This window comes from Chiloscyllium punctatum, chromosome 7, assembly GCF_047496795.1.
Source record: "Chiloscyllium punctatum isolate Juve2018m chromosome 7, sChiPun1.3, whole genome shotgun sequence".
Taxonomy (NCBI): domain Eukaryota; kingdom Metazoa; phylum Chordata; class Chondrichthyes; order Orectolobiformes; family Hemiscylliidae; genus Chiloscyllium; species Chiloscyllium punctatum.
The window spans coordinates 36772871-36779938 of NC_092745.1; positions in this window are offsets into that span (position 1 = coordinate 36772871).

Consider the following 7068-nt stretch of genomic DNA (forward strand, 5'->3'; position numbering starts at 1 on the left):
GTAATCTGTGCCTGAAATCATATACTTTAATTACTAGTTTCTAGTGACACTGCCATAGAGATGCTAATAATTTGGGTGAATAACCTGCATTTATTTCACAACTCAAAAATGCCCAAGCTCAACAAAAGTTTTGGAAATAAAAATCAAATACAGGAGATACTCCGAGCCTCTTATGAGAACACTCCATGGTGAGAGGGCAGAGTTAACCATTCTGGTCCTGTTGAAAGGTCAAGACCTAAGTTTTATCACTGTTAGAGGAATTTTAGCAGCAAGCTTACATGCTGTAAGTTCACGTAAGCAGTAGAGATAGTGACCCCATCATCTGATTTTGAGTGGCAGTTGGAAGGTAATGCTGACTGGGAGAATTGTCCTGCTTTTCAGCTACTGCTAACACATGTTTAATGAGGGGAGCGAGAAGGAATTTCATCTGAAAGACAGAAAATCAAGAAATCAAGGAGAGGGGCTTAGAAACTGAAGTGTGTTGATTGTATCTTCAAATTGTCACGATTGCATCTGGGTGAATAAATTGCTCTAACTTAAAATCGATGGGCATTGGGCCAGCATCCCCTCAGGTGAATGCTGGTTAGTCATTGTGCTAGCACCAGACAATCCGAATCCAGACACTGAAATTCAAGCAGAGCATGAAGGCTGCAGAACAGGCATGCCAACTCGTGCAAACATGGGAATGTGTATTCATAGATTAGGCTGTGTACAGAGTGGGGATTAGGGATGGACCATGTAAAGGGAGGAATGACATTGGGTGGCGTGTGGAGGTGAGCGGGGGAGATAGACCCTGTCTGTTTAGCCCCAGCCCCCAGCAGATTGCTGTTCCACTGCCGAACAACATCACTAACTTGGCATACCCTCGACCAGTGTGTTCAACCCTTGCAAATGTCATTTTCCAATGCCAGATAAGCAACTATTGTTGATCAGCGGCTTTCACAGAATTGTTATCATGCCTGCACCAGTTCAATTACCTAGGGCCTTTTCCAACCACACCATTATTATCCAAATAATCATCCAATGCCCCTCTCAGATGCCTCAATCGAACTTGCATCCCCCACATTTCCAGGGAGTGTGCTCCACACCCTAATTATTCGCTGGGTGAAAATGTTTTTCTAGTTACGTCATCCTTGCCCTATTTGCAAATGAAGTGACACATACGTAAAACTTTGCAAATAGATACAACCCAACATCAATGACAGTTAAGAATGACCTCAGTGAAGAAAGAATCCAGAAATTCTTAACGCCAATAGAATGTAAATAAAAGAGCGAGGAGATCCTCAGACTGAGTTTACTTTTTAACCTCAAAGATTGTACAGTGGCGAAGGAAATCTTGGCTCCGATCAGTGTGTCCTACCAGATGTTCTCATTAGCACGCCTTGTGCAGAAAGACCAGATCTCTATAATTCTGTTTGTCTCAAAGTGTCCACTTGTTGTGGACTGTCCCCATCAGATGAAACAATTTTTTTATAGCATTACAACTCCTCTAATCGCCTTAAAGATCTCAACCCTAAAACTTGTATAACAAAAACGGAAAATGCCTTAAGAAACCCAGCAGGTCTGTGGAGAGAGGAACCGAGTTGATGAAAAGGAGTCACATTGGACCTGAAACATTATCCTTTATTTGCTGTTCCACAGCTTTCTGAGTCTCTCCAGGAGTTTGATTTTATTTTGGAATTCTAACATCCATGGTGTTCTGCCTAAACATTCCATTTTCAAGGGAATGCGAATCCAATCTCGGCAATCTATCTTCACAACTTAGTGCTATGAACCTGGAATTATTCAAGTGAACGTGCATTGCAACCCCTGAGATATATCCTTCCAAAGGTATGGTGTCCAAAATTGTGCACGGTTGTGAGATTACTTCCATGCCACTATAGTTTTTCAACATGCTATTAACTGCGTAAATATTTATTTATTTAAAACAGAGTGTGGAGGAGGCTGGAACAGTTCAGCCTGCCAGTGTGGCACAGTTATTGAAGAAGGAAGCAAGGAATAATCAAGAAACTACAGACCAGTTAGTCTCATCTAAGTTGTGGGTAAGCCATTGGAAGCAGTTCTAAGGGACAAGAATTAATCTCCAATTGGAGAGGGGCAGGAAATAATTGTAAATAGAATGTGTTTTTGTCCAAGGGTGGTCACGTCTGACCAATTTAATTGAATTTTTTGAAGAGGTGACTAGGCAATGCTTTTCATGTCACCTGCTTGGACTTCAGCAAGGTCCTGCATGGGAGACTGACAGTAAGGGTAAGAGGTTTGTGAGATCAAGGAAGTTTGGTAAACTGGATCAAGGATTTGCAGGGTGTCAGAAAGCAGAGGGTGATTGATTCCTGTGTCCAGTAGGGTCCCTTGCTGTTTGGAGTTTGTATAAATGATTTAGACTTGCATGTAGGAGGTTTGATCAGAAAGTTGTAAACAGTGAGAAGGATAGCCTTAGACTACAGGAGGATATAAATGTGCTGCTCAGTGGCAAAAGGTCAGGAGAACCTTGGTGTGAATGTACACTGGACATGTGTGGATAAAGTGGTTAAGAAGGCACATGGAATACTGACCTTTATTAGCTGAGACATAGTTTTTAAGACCAGGGAAGTTATACTTAAAGTTGGTTAAGCAACAGCTAGAGTATTGTGTGCTGTTCTGGAATCCACATTATTGGAGGGATGTGAGAGCACTGGAGACAATGCAGAGATTTATCAGGATGTTGCCTGGAGTGGAGAGTTTCAGTTATGAAGAGAGACTGGACAGACTGGGGTTGTTTTCCTGAGAGCAGAGGAGATTGAGGTGAAATATGATTAAGATGTGTAAAATTCTGAGGGACATAGATAGGATGGACAGGAAGAAATCGTTCCCCTCAATGGACGGACCAATGACCCAGGGTATGGATTTAAGGAAAGGAGCAGGAGGTCTAGAGGAGATGTTAGGAAAAAAAGTTTTCATCCAGAGGGTGATGGGAATCTGAAACTCACTGCCTGTAAGGGTGGGAGAGGCAGAAACTCCCAGAAGTATTTAAATGTGCATTTGTGATGCCAAGGCTATGGGCCAAGTGTTGGGAAATGGGATTGGAATAGTGAGGTGCTTGTTTTTGACTGGCATGGACAGAATGGGATGTGATATTTTCTGTGCTGTAGACCTCTATGACTCAAAGATCACCACATGTCACAGGATTGGATTAGACATTTGAGGGGGGCTAGGGCATTGCTGTGTGAGTCTTTTGCCAAATTTGAGGGACATTGGGCACTCCCCTAAAGCAAAAGATAGCATATCATGATGGCTATGTATGCATGACAACAGAATTCAAGGATTGCTGTGTGTCTGATGAAGATAAACTGCATGAATCCCTGGACGTCTGGTGTAGGAACAGTAAGTGATTGTTGAATGTCTGCTTTCAGGACAGTACAGGGATTGCTGTTCACGTGATGAAGGCCAAAGCAGATAAGTAATACTTAATCCCTACCACCATGTTAAGCTAGGCAAGGGGGAAAAGAGTGAGATAAAGATATCTGGATCCATGCTGAAAGAGGTACAAGATATATTGAATAAGGACAAGTGGAAATTGGCACAGGTAACACATCCTTGTCAGTATATCCTTATTAGATATCAGTAACAAGAGAAAGTAAATTGAAAAGCAGCACAACATAACAAGAGGAGAGATGAATAGAATGTTTTATGCAGCAGTCATTAGATTGTGGACAACTAATTGCTATGACGACAACTCAACATCACAAAGTATAGATAAATCCCCCCCAATGCACCTAACACTATGGGCAATTTAACATGGCCAATTCATCTGGCCTGCACATCTTTGGAGTGTGGGAGGAAACCGAAACATCCGAAAGAAACCCACACAGACATGGGGAGAATGTGCAAACTCCACACAGACAGTTGCCCAAGGCTGGAATTGAACCTAGGGCCCTGGTGCTGTGAGACAGCAGTACTAACCACTGAGTCACTGTGCTGCCCCCAGAACTTTCCACGCATATCTCCCTGAAACTTTTCCTCTCTCACCTTGAACTTGTGACCCCTAGTAATTGAGTCCCCCACTCGGAAAAAGCTTCTTGCTATCCACTCTGTCTATATTCTCATGATTTTGTAGACCTCAATCAGGTTCCCCCTTCAACCTCCGAATTTCTAATGAAGATAATCCTAATCTACTCAGTGCCCTCTACACCAAGCAATCCAGGTGAATCTCCTCTGCATCCTCTCCAAAGCATCTACATCCTTCTGGTGATGTGGCGACCAGAACTGTATGCAGTATTCCAAATGTGGCCGAACCAGAGTCCTATACAACTGTAACATGACCTGCTGACTCTTATTCTCATTACCCTGTCCAATGAAGGAAAGCATGCCATGTGCCTTCTTGACCACTCAAACTAACCTACATACCCAACATTTTACTATCATCCATGTGCCTATCCAAGAGTCACTTTAATGTCTCTGACTTTACTACCACCACTGGCAGTACATTCCACACACCCACCGCTCTGTGTAAAGAATCTACCTATGACATCTCCCCCAAACCTTCCTCCGATCACCTTAAACTTATGCCTCCTTATGATAGCCATTTCTGCCCTGGGAAAAGGTTTCTGACTATCCACTCTATCTGTGCCTCTCACCATCTTGTACACCTCTATCAAGTCACCTCTCACCCTTCGGTCCAATGAGAAAAGCCCCAGCTCCTCAACCTTTCTTCATAAGACATGCCCTCCAGTCCAGGCAACATCCTGGTAAATCTCCTCTACACCCTCTCTAAAACTTCCACATCCTTCCTATAATAAGGCAACCAGAACTGAACACAATATTCCAAGTGTGGTCTAATCAGGGCTTTATAGAGCTGCAGCATATCCTCGCGGCTCTTAAACTCAATCCCCCGCTAATGAAAGCCAATATGCTATACACCTTCTTAATAACATTTCTTGTCATCCAAAGTTCCTTCACCTGACCATCTCTTCTTGTCTCAGTGGGACAAATCTACCCAGCACTCGCAGCCAGGCTCTTTTCCCTAGAATAGGGAGTCCAAAACTAGAGGGCATAGGTCTAAGTTGAGGGAAAAGATGTAAAAGGGACCTAGGGGCAACCTTTTCACGCAGAGGGTGGTGCATGTATGGAACGAGCTGCCAGAGGAAGTGATAGAGATGGGTACAGTTGCAACATTTGGATAGGTACATGAGAGGAAAGATTTAGCGGGATATGGGGAAAATATGACTAATTCAGTTTGTGAAACCTGGACAGCATACATGAGTTGGACCAATAGGTCTGTTTCTGTGCTGTATGACTGCTCAACCTTCAGACAGAACTAGCAGTGCCATCTAATGGCATCCATAGTTGCATCTTGTCTGCTCTTTATGCACAATTTAGAGACTGATCCATTTATCGTTTTACTTTTGTTTTGGGTGTACTTTGAATCTCAACTCTGTGTGTATGTTGCATTACTAATTCTTCTCATGTTTACTGATTGCTAAACTCAATCTTTTCATTAATTCAAGAAAGCCTGGTTCCTTTTAAAAACATGTTCGTTTGTACTGGGCTGAGAGACACCTACAAGGGAAGGGATCCTTTTTAAATTAACCTTGTTGTGACCAGCCAAGGGGTCGTATCAATGACCCAACAGGAACCAGCTCATCCTTCCTCGATCAGGAACTCGAAGATTTGAGATATCTAGTTTTAGATTAGATTAGATTACTTACAGTGTGGAACAGGCCCTTCGGCCCAACAAGTCCACACCGCCCCGCCGAAGCGTAACCCACCCATACCCCTACATCTACATCTACCCCTTACCTAACACTACGGGCAATTTAGCATGGCCAATTCACCTGACCTGCACATCTTTGGAGTGTGGGAGGAAACCGGAGCACCCGGAGGAAACCCACGCAGACACGGGGAGAACGTGCAAACTCCACACAGTCAGTCGCCTGAGGTGGGAATTGAACCCGGGTCTCTGGCGCTGTGAGGCAGCAGGGCTAACCACTGTGCCACCGTGCCGCCCACTAAAATGTAAGAAACCGAGGAATCTTGCCTGAGATCTGGTCGTAACAACTAGGGTGCTTTGTGGTATGATTTGAACCCACAGGTAAAACAAAAGCTGTAGAGTGCGTCAGTTATCACTTTGAACCTAATTTTTCGAAGTTCAATCTGCAGAAGGCTTCCTTGGGTTTGCTTTGCAGTCTGGAAATGTCTGCACTTGGTGCCAGTGTATCCTTAGCAGAATTAAAGGAGTTACTTTTGAGGATTTTAAAGTGCTGCGCCTCAAACAATTGATTTCTTGGTTTGATTTATTGTAACATGTGCCTAAGTACAAGTCAAAAGCTTTGTTTGAGAGCAGCACAGGCAGATCATAGTGATCAAGGACATACAGATCAGAGGGTGAAAACAACTTGGGACAGTGAGGCATACAGATTATACTGCACAGGACTTACACTGAGCAAGATCAACATTAATAAGATCAGCATTATTTGAAGTTAGGGAGGTCCATTTGTCAGCCTAATAACAGCAGGGAAGAAGCTGTTCCCGAACCTAATGGTGCATGTGTTCAAGCTTCTGTACTTCCTTCCTGGTGGAAAAGGTTAAGCATTATTACCGGATGGGATGATGGTGGCAGCCTTTCCACAGGCAGTGAGCCGTGTAAATGGAGTCTGTCAATGGGACGTTGGCTTCCGTGATGGTCTGGGCTGTGCACACAACTTTTTGTAGTTACTTACAGTCCACAGCAGAGCAGTTGCTATTCCAGGCCGTTATGCAGCCAGATTAGTACGCTTTCTAGGGCGCATCGCATAAATGTTGGTGAGGGTCCTTACACCATGTCAAATTTGCTAAGCCATCTGAGGAAGAAGAGGCAGCAACTAGTTAAATATATAGTGAGACGCTTGAGATTAAAATTTAAATTAGAAATCCCATTACTGTATTTTAAAAGGACTGGTCAACAGTTTACAGGTAGAGACTGAGAATGCTCAAACATCGAGTAGCTGTAGAGATTTCAACAGGCATTAGTCATTAGAAATTAACATTTCAAGTAAAAGAGAAGCAAAGTGAGGGAGAGAGACAGAAGAAAGAGAGGGATGGGAAATCGAG